Genomic DNA, 9,478 nt, shown 5'->3' with positions numbered 1-9,478 from the left:
GTATTACAAGTTTCTGTGACAGTGAATTAACTTGTGACATAATAACTTCTTTAAAAAAGAACTTTAATTGGAATTCACTCGACAAAAGGTATTTACAGATTTAAGCATGTGAAGGTATGGCATACTACAAGCACATAGTTATTACTGGAGAACTCATATAATTATGTAGTTAAAACTGTACCATCCCCAGTATCATTCCTGTTTGTGCTTCTGGCTTCGAAGTCATCCAGCAAAATTCAGTCTTGATAATTATGGAATCCATTCTCTCTTAGTACTCAGAACAATAAAGGAGAGAAAATCTGACCTGAGATAATTTAGTATTCTTGTTTAACAAAAAGAGTTAAAGTTATATTTGATTATCTACATTAAAGAGATTAAATTATTTTGGGCAGGAATCAGGAAAATGTAGTTCTTAGGGAGAAAAAATAAATACATTTTAAAGACCACAACATTTTAATATCTGAAACAAACCTTGCCCTGAGGAAGGGTCTTGTGGTTAAGTACCCGGCTATGAGTCAAGAGAAACTGGATTTAGTTCTTGGTACTGCCACAGAGTTCCTGAGTTTTCTATGGCAAAGTCACTTAATCGTTACGTGCTTCTATAAAATGGGGTAATATTTCACTATTTTACAGGGCTGTGTGAGGATAAATTCATGAATGATTGTGGGCTGCTTACATACCACTTAATGTTGGCCATAGAAGTATTTGAATAGCTCAACATCTCAGGCCATATATTTGTGTGTGTGTGTGCATATATCTATATAAAAGTAACTCATCTAGCTTGCAAGTCTTTATTGCACCATTAAGGCGAATTAAAAACCGGAGAGTTGCTCCTGGAGATATATTATGGGGTATTTGACGTGGTTTACCAATTTAATTTCTGTTTGTTCTTCTTCTGGTTCTTTCACGCTGCCACTAGCTAACATGTTGACTGGTGAGACGGGACAAATGCTGTGGATTCATTTTCAGGTAATCTCTTCTTTAGCATTTTATTGACAGCATAATAAGATGATTTTACCGCAGAAAAAGCCTGTGGAAATCTTAGATGTCAGGGACTGAATTTATTCAGCATGAATATAAATGCCAGCAACAGGATGGATATTATGACCCTCTTGTGACAGAGTTGTGACAGCCATGCCAAGCTCATGAATGTCTGAACTACAGGACAGCTTAATTAAAGTCAGAGGAAAAATTTGTAGTTGAGAAAAAAAATTAAGGTGACAGTCTTCCACTTGAAAACACAGAAAAGGGAATTAACTAAAAGTGCAAAGAATACCCACTTCTGCTTGGGCTGTGGACTTAGTCCATGATCTAAGCACTTGAGTAGTCCTATTGATGGGATTTGCTGGACTGGGGCTTTATTCCTCACTATGCTCCTGCATAGCATTTCCCTTACCAGGAACCCAATGTGCTTTATATAGACAGTTTATTTTCTCAAGCTGGGCACTAGGGACTCAAAAATAATGGGTACCTATGAAAATGTTCGCCTAAAGTAGAAACTAGGGGGGGGTCTTTTAAATGTAAATGCAAAGTCATCTTCAGTTTTGCAATCAATAAGACTACTCAAGGAAGTAAAATTAAGCTCAGTCCACAGGCGCTGACGTTTGCTTTTGCCGGTGTGTGCTCCTCTCCACTTCCTCCCCCGAGCACTGGGAGGGGCCTCAAAGAGAAGAGGCTGAGTGGGGGCAGTGCCTCAGGGCAGAGCCCAGGTGGAGCCTTGGGGAGAAGAAGCCAAGTGGGGGCAGGGCTGAGCGGAGGGAAAGGCTGAGTGAGGGCGGAGCCTCAGGGGGGAGCATAAGCGGAGCAGGGGGCAGGGCCACGGTCCAGATACTGGGGCCCACAAAAGATTAATCTGGTCCTGCACGTGCTGAGCACACCCTATTTTTTTCAGTGAGTGACTGAGCCCCAAAGCACCCACAGCGTCGGCACCTATGGCTCAGTCTATATTTTTAATAATCTTTTTTTCCATTTCTCAGTCATGCTGATCTTTAGCTTATCATGTGCAGGCAAGAGTAGGATCGCAAAGCTGTAATTCTGCACTGAACATCTCCTTTTGCTACCGCAACTCTTCCCTTTCCATTATCTTATGAAATCTTATGAAGACTGAGCCCTTCTTCAGAATCCTTCTTCTGGGATTGCTCTGGTTACACTTAAGTGTGGAATTTTCAAAGACATCTAAGAGATTTAGATTCAGATCCAATGCAGAGCTAGGTGACTAAATATATTTTAGGACCTTGGTCTTAGGCTCTTAATTCCTTTAACACATTTGAAAATTCCACTGTAAATTGTTATCATGAATTTTAGTCTTCTGAACTGAATGGGGCCCTTGACAGAGCTCTCCTGAGTGATCAAATTAATTCAGTATACATTAGATTTTCCTTTTCCCAAAGAACTGCTGAAAGCCACCTCTCATGCATTTGTTTAAGCACAAGAGCATTTCAGTAAAAAAATCAATTTGTCAGAAAATCAAGAAACAGCACAAATAAAATCATATACGATGTAATTTAAGAAAGAAACTAGCACAGCATTATAACAGGATTTCCTTATCAACCACTTTCCAGATACCGTTACTGTCATTTAGGCCATGCCAATGACTGGTATCATGCCAGCCTATAACAAGCTGGTTCCACTTGTCACCCTTTCATTTTCCCAGCTGGCCTCAATTTTAAAGGGCATATTAGCATTATCAAAGTAATTTTTGAGATGTGTCTTAGTTTGCTTTTAAGCCAGTTTTGTTTCTAAGTCACATTTGTGGGGAAAAAAATAAAGAAATGCCACTGAGATTAAAAGGATATTATTATCTTTGTATGACATCAGATTTTATGCACTCAGACTAAACAAATTCTATATTTTCTTCAAAGGGAATGTGAAATGTCTCATCATCCAATCCAAGATTTTAGAGAGTACAAGCTTAGAGAGTGCTAAAGATTTGCTCTTCTATAGTCACAAATAACTGGGGATATACATTAGTAAAATTTACTTAATATTCATTCAATTAACTGAAGAATGGTATTGATTCTTACCTTCTTTTGCAAAGTTCTTTGAGTTCCTTGAATGGAAAGTGCTATATGAAAGCTAATTACTATTATTCATTCATATAATCATGTATGTTCTGTAATTCAATGAAAGGATATGAAATACTGCAATTCATTGTCAGTTAAATTAACATGCAAATATAGGTTGTATCTTGTGGCCTTTAAATCAATGGCAAATTTCCATTGCCATTAGAATTGGGAGAAATTTTTCAGACAAATAGTTTATTTTCCCCAAAAATGCAATTTTAGGTTGACTGAAACTGTTAATGAATTTGGGTTGAATTTGGTTAATTTTGGGCCAAAAAAATGGGGGAAAAGAAAGTGAAATCCTTTTGTCCCGATATTCTCAAAACAGCATTTCAATTTTTCATTTTGAAGCAGTTTTTTTTGTTTAGAAATTTATGTAGTTTTATTGAAAAGAAAACCGAAACCAAACAAAACCCAATTCCCAAAAACATTCTTTTTGGGTTGAGCAAAATGTTTTGTTTCAGACCACAACATTTTCAGTTGATGCAAAACAAAACATTTTTACTTTTTCATTTTGGTGAGAGAAAACTGAAAAATTTCCATTTTGGAGCTAACCCAAATTTTTATTTTTATTTTTTAATTTTTCAGGACAGTCACTAATCCAAAAAGTCAATTATTTCCTCTTCTCTAAATACCCTTGACTGCAATAGGAGCAGGATCCAGCCTCTTGGTATTACTTTATTTGCTCTGTCAACTATATCTGCCATATAGTTTATAGTTAATAGACCCTGATCCAAGGAAACACTTCCACATATGCTTAAATGATTTCCTGAATACAGATCAACTTAAATACATGCTTACGTGTTTTCCTGAATCAGGGCCATAATTATGTGTGTAGGACCAAAGCCTCCCCTGATGTAAATCAGCATAGCACCAGAGGTGTCAGTGGAGCAATGCCAATTAAACATACAGAGGATCTTCCCCATAGTTTTTATTTTTTTAAATTGTGCCATTCTATACTAAGTAAAATTATAGCTATGGAATTGATTCAAAACATTTGTGACTCTTCACTGAGTTATATACAAAAGCTCAATAAAACAAGGCTACTGAAGAATAATTTCATAGTAGTAAATAATAAAAGCTTAGCAGAAGAGCAGAGAGAATCATTGATCTCTTCACACACTGTCATATTAGAACAAACTATTTTTAAATTGGAAAAATATCTACATAGTGAAAGGTATTATCCATCCATCCTACCTACTTCGCTCTCTGTAATCTATGTAATTTATTTCCCTAGATACTTTTAAGGCCATTGTAACCATAGTACATGTAATCCTTTCTATGATACGTGGATGTGTTCAGAAAGAACACATCTTCCAGATTAATAAAAGAGAGAAAGAAACAGCAAGCACTGCTGGGGTATAATTTGAGCAAACCTCCACTTCTTATGCAGAAATTATAGGCATCATTAATAAAAATCAAGGATCGAGGACTAAAATCAGGAACTGAAAATAGATGCTAAAGGCAGGAAGCAGCATTTGAAGAGGAAAGAAGTGATGAACAAATTAGACTCCATACAGTTACCACCGAGCAAGACTCTGTGGGCTGCCAAAACCAAAACATTTCAGTGAAATTAATGGTAGGCAACAAGAAAGGAGAAAATCCTGCAATTGTTCTTTCGGGTGGGGTGAATTAATGGCTGCTCAAGCTATAGAGGAGAGGTGTAGTTTCAGTGAAATGGAAGTAATAGTGGCATGAGAAATGTACCATTTAATTCCAGTAAAGTAGCCACATAAAATTAATTATCTAATAAAAGGCAGAAGATAAGGAAGCACTAATCTCCACTAAAATAAACACTTACCGATAAAGATAAAAATAAACTTCCTTTTCACTTGAATCAATGTTCTGTGCATTATTGCAAAGCACTGGCATGCAATAGAAGAGACATTACTCTCTTGCGTAGCAACTTTTTCTTCCAGACCCAAATGTCAGATAAGCTCCACTGCCATTCAGCCAGGTGATCTGAGGATGAGGGACTTTAAAAAGTTTCTCTCCCAAGTCTTTCTCAACTTTAAGGAAACACCATCTCAGATTTAATGGGGAGGAAGTCACTAGGGTTCTACTCCAATTACTTTGAAGACCTATATTCTATGTTTTTTGAGAATCACTTTACAAGATTCTATAACTGGGATCTAACTCATTTTTAATACTAAGGTTAAAAAACCTATAGAAAGATTATCATTTTCTATTAATTAATTTCTCTAGGTCTTTTCCATAAAGGAGTTTTGGAGACCATCTTCTTCCTTGGTGAGCTTCCTGCTCAAGGCTAGGAAAATCAGAGAGCTTTAACAGTGACGCTCTTTCATTTTCCAGAGAAGGATCTTGTTAATATTTCTGATGTATTTATTGCTGTACAGTTTATTTGTGATCACTGTATACTCTTTGGTTGTAGCTTGTCCTCCCCCCCCCTCCCTTCCAGGCAGTCTTTAATGTTATGAGAAGAGAGTGGGTGGATAAATTGACAATTTTTGGCTGAAAAGTCACTCTTCCTCCCACCAGCAAGAGGAGAGAGTTGAATCGGAGTTGGCAGTCATTTTTCAAAGACTGGGATTTTTTTTCAAAACCCGCTCCATAACGATCTGAAAAATGGGGCAAGGAATCAGGAAATTTGATTTCAGCTGAGGATCTGATCTATGCTATTTAAATTATGTATGCTTTTTATTTATGCATTCATACTAAGTTAAGATATTAGTATTTATAATTTATTATTCAATCTCCAAGACTTTTCATTGTGGAGAAGTTTAGAAGTCACAGGGATAATATTTTGGTTATTTTTTGCAACAATTTATTCTTGTTTTGTACAATCAAACAATTCAAGAATATGCTTAGACTGTAAAACCTCTGGGACAAGAAACATGTCTGACCTATGCAGGGCCAAATTAGCTCTCTTGTGGGCCCGGGGCTATTAGATTTTGTGGGGCCCTTGTATACAAGTCTTTTTCCTAATGTAAAACAAAATGGCATTGAGGCTATTAACGCTATACTAAACTTGCCTTTTAATTAACATAAAGCCGTTCTGTGGTTACATGGCAGTCTTAAAACATGTAGAATGTAGTTAAGTTAATTCAAAATAGCTGACTTCTTACCTTAGAACAGCTGCTATATGAGTTTCTTTCTGGGAGGGCATGGGGTGCAGGAGGGGGCTCCAGGCTGGAGCAGAGTGTTGGGGTGCAGGAGAGGTTGAGGGGTGTGGGCTCTGGGAGGGAGTTTGGGTACAGGAGGGGATTCTGATCTGGGGCAGGGGGTTGAGGTGCAGGATGGAGTGTGGAGTGCAGGCTCTGGCTGGGAGGTGCTGACCACTGGCGGCTCCTGGCCGGTGGCACAGCAGGGCTCAGGCAGGCTGCCTGCCTGCCACAGCCCTATGCCGGTCCCAGAAGCGGCCGGCTGCTGGCATGTCTCTGCACGCCCCCGGGGGGAGGGGGACAGCATGTCTCTGTGTGCTGCCCATGCCCGCAAGTGCCACCCCCTCAGCTCCCATTGGCTGGTTCCCAGCCAATGGGAGCTGCAGGGATGGTGGTGGGGGTGGGGGCAGCATGCAGAGCCTCCTTCCTCCCTACCCCCACAACCAGGGACTGCAGAGACGTGCCAGCAGACGGCTGGTTCTGGGAGTGGCATGGGGCCATGGCATGCAGGCAGCCTGCCTGAGCCGTACTGCGCGCTGGGCTTTTAGCAGCCTGGAGATCGTGATCGACTGGGATTGACCAGTCAATAGCGATCGATGAGTTGGTGACCACTGAATTGTATATAAGCATGGATTTATTTTTGCAGGGTCCCCTTTAGCCCGAGGCCCGGGGCTGGAGCCCCTAAAGCCCCTGCGTTAATCCAGCCCTGGACCTATGTTCTGTAAAGTACTGTGTACATTTACGGTCTTACATACATATTTTATAATAATAAAGTCAGATAATCAGTAGTCCATGGAGTTACATTAGAAGAAGATCTAGTCTAGAATGTTGCATTTTGTGCTGAGTCATAACCTCCATTTTGTTTTTCATGTTTATTTATGTTTGTTTATTTCAAATTTGACTCAGCAGGCTAAGCTAATGAGAGCGATATCTTACTTTCATGAGGATCTTTGTGGAAAGCAATAAACAAGTATTACAACCTGTTATCTGTGTAGTGGTACAGTTTTTGATATTGTGTCTGAAAGCTTTTGAACTTGACAAATGTCTCTGATATACCAGAAATATGCAAATCTATTTGCATGTACCATCCTTCTGTGGAATCACAACAACTGAGGGCTATTACATTTTTGAAAAATGTGTTATCTAAAGAATGAGGCTGGAATTTTATTTCAATGGGAATTGGGTGCCTAACTCTCTTAATCTTCTTTGAAAATCTCAGTTTGAAATATTATTGTTGGTCCTACTTATTTTGTAAGGAGGGGATCATCTTCATTTTGTTTGTACAGTGCTTAGCACAGTGGGCTTTGATCCCTAAAAGGGGCCTCTAAGCACTACCAAAATATAAATATTAATGAGATAAAGTTTGATTTTTAATAGATGGGAAAAGCAGTGGTCTGTAAATATTGGTAATTCTGCATATTCCACAACATACAGTTCAAACATTTTGGGGCAGGCACTTAATGGTGGAACTTCCCCTCAGAGTTGTAAAATTTATGGATATCCTTGTCCCTTTTAAAATTAAATTGAAGCTCATCTATTTAGAATTGTCCCTTCTGGGCTCTAGAACATACATTTGTCATTGGCAATACTTTATAGCTTGTACGTACAGGTCTATTAGAATTCTCTCCCTTCCCATTTTATAGCTTTAAGTTTCACTTGAGCATGCATTAGCTGTCTGCAGGGTTCAAACCAGACTAGCAGAATGAAGGAAGAATCAAACAGGTTGTGGACCAGATAGTACTCCCGCCTATGTATGTAAATAAAATGTCCCCAAGGGTTCAGGTGAATAGACATGAACACTTGAGTCTTTCTGTGGCATAGGAATTTATTTTTGAGAAGTCAAGGTTAGACAGAATCAGCTCTTCCAATTTAAAGTGGGTGAAGACCTATCATACTGCAGCATAAGAACACACATTATATTGTATAGATCAAACTATCCAAAGCCGCCCGAAGAAGAGGCCTGATCCAAAGCTCATTTTAATCCATGGGAATCTGGAATACATCCATGATAATCTAAGGAGTTTCAGCCAGATCTTAGTTTGTATCCCTGCTGCAGTCACCAATTTCCCAAGATCAGGTTAGAGCAGTGGTTCCCAAACTTGTTCCACCACTTGTGCAGGGAAAGCCCCTGGCGGGCTGGGCCAGTTTGTTTACCTTCCGCGTCCGCAGGTTTGGCCGATCGCGGCTTCCACTGGCCACGGTTCGCTGCTCCAGGCCAATGGGAGCTGCTGGAAGTGGCAGCCAGCATATCCCTCAGCCTGCGCCGCTTCCAGCAGCTCCCACTGGCCTGGAGCGGTGAACTGTGGCCATTGGGAGCCGCGATTGGCCGAACCTGTGGACGCGGCAGGTAAACAAACCGGCCCGGCCCGCCAGGGGCTTTCCCTGCACAAGCAGTGAAACAAGTTTGGGAACCACTGGGCTAGAGAATGAAATAAGATGCAAAAGTAGCCTGAGGCAAAGTATTCCAATCCCAGGAGGAACCATTTTCCAGCTCACAACCCTCTAAAGCCCGGGCATGAGTAAGGAAGAGTATTGTTCGTAGATTCAACATTTCATACCCACCAGCTGATTATTTTTCTTTTAAAATTCAGTCTGCCCTCTTTCCCCGCGCTCTTTATATAAAAAGCCTCCTCATGAAAGAATTCTTACAGGTGGTCTGAATGCTTTATTAAAGTGCAAATAATTAAACAACATTAAATTATGATATTCTACCTAGAATGCTGCTAATTAAGGGCACAGTCCTCTATATACATTCAGCATGTGAATAAAGCTAAGTGTAAGATTGCAGGAATTGGCCCTAATTCATTAGCAAATCAAGGATGACATCATTAGAAGTGCTGAGCAGATGCAATTCCTACTGGAAGTCAATGGCTGTAAGTGCTGTAGACTTGTAAGTGCTGTAGACTGCTCAGGATACGACCCAAGACTTATGCACATACCAACTTGTGTTGAGGGCTCCTTCTCCAAACAGAATGACTTGAAATTACTTTTTCCTCATATTCTCTGGGGACAGAAGGAATGTGCTGCTAAAAATGGAATGGTCTCATGACAGATGGAGACATAATTTGGGTCTAAGCATGATTAGAGATTATGCTCTGAAATATTATCTTACCCTGTGTGCTCCATCTGACAGGTACTTACAATAAGGATGGGAAGCTTCAGAAGATTTGGAGGTTCAGTTTGGTTTGGATTCTTATCCGTTATCTCGCTTCTCCTTCCTCTCTTCCTCACTTCCCAGTGTAAATCTTCCTTCTCTTAACCAGCCAGATCCCTTCCATTCCCTTGCCCCCAATT

The sequence above is a fragment of the Mauremys mutica genome, chromosome 9 (assembly GCF_020497125.1).
Source record: "Mauremys mutica isolate MM-2020 ecotype Southern chromosome 9, ASM2049712v1, whole genome shotgun sequence".
In the NCBI taxonomy this organism is placed as follows: Eukaryota; Metazoa; Chordata; order Testudines; family Geoemydidae; genus Mauremys; species Mauremys mutica.
This window is presented reverse-complemented; position numbering follows the sequence as displayed.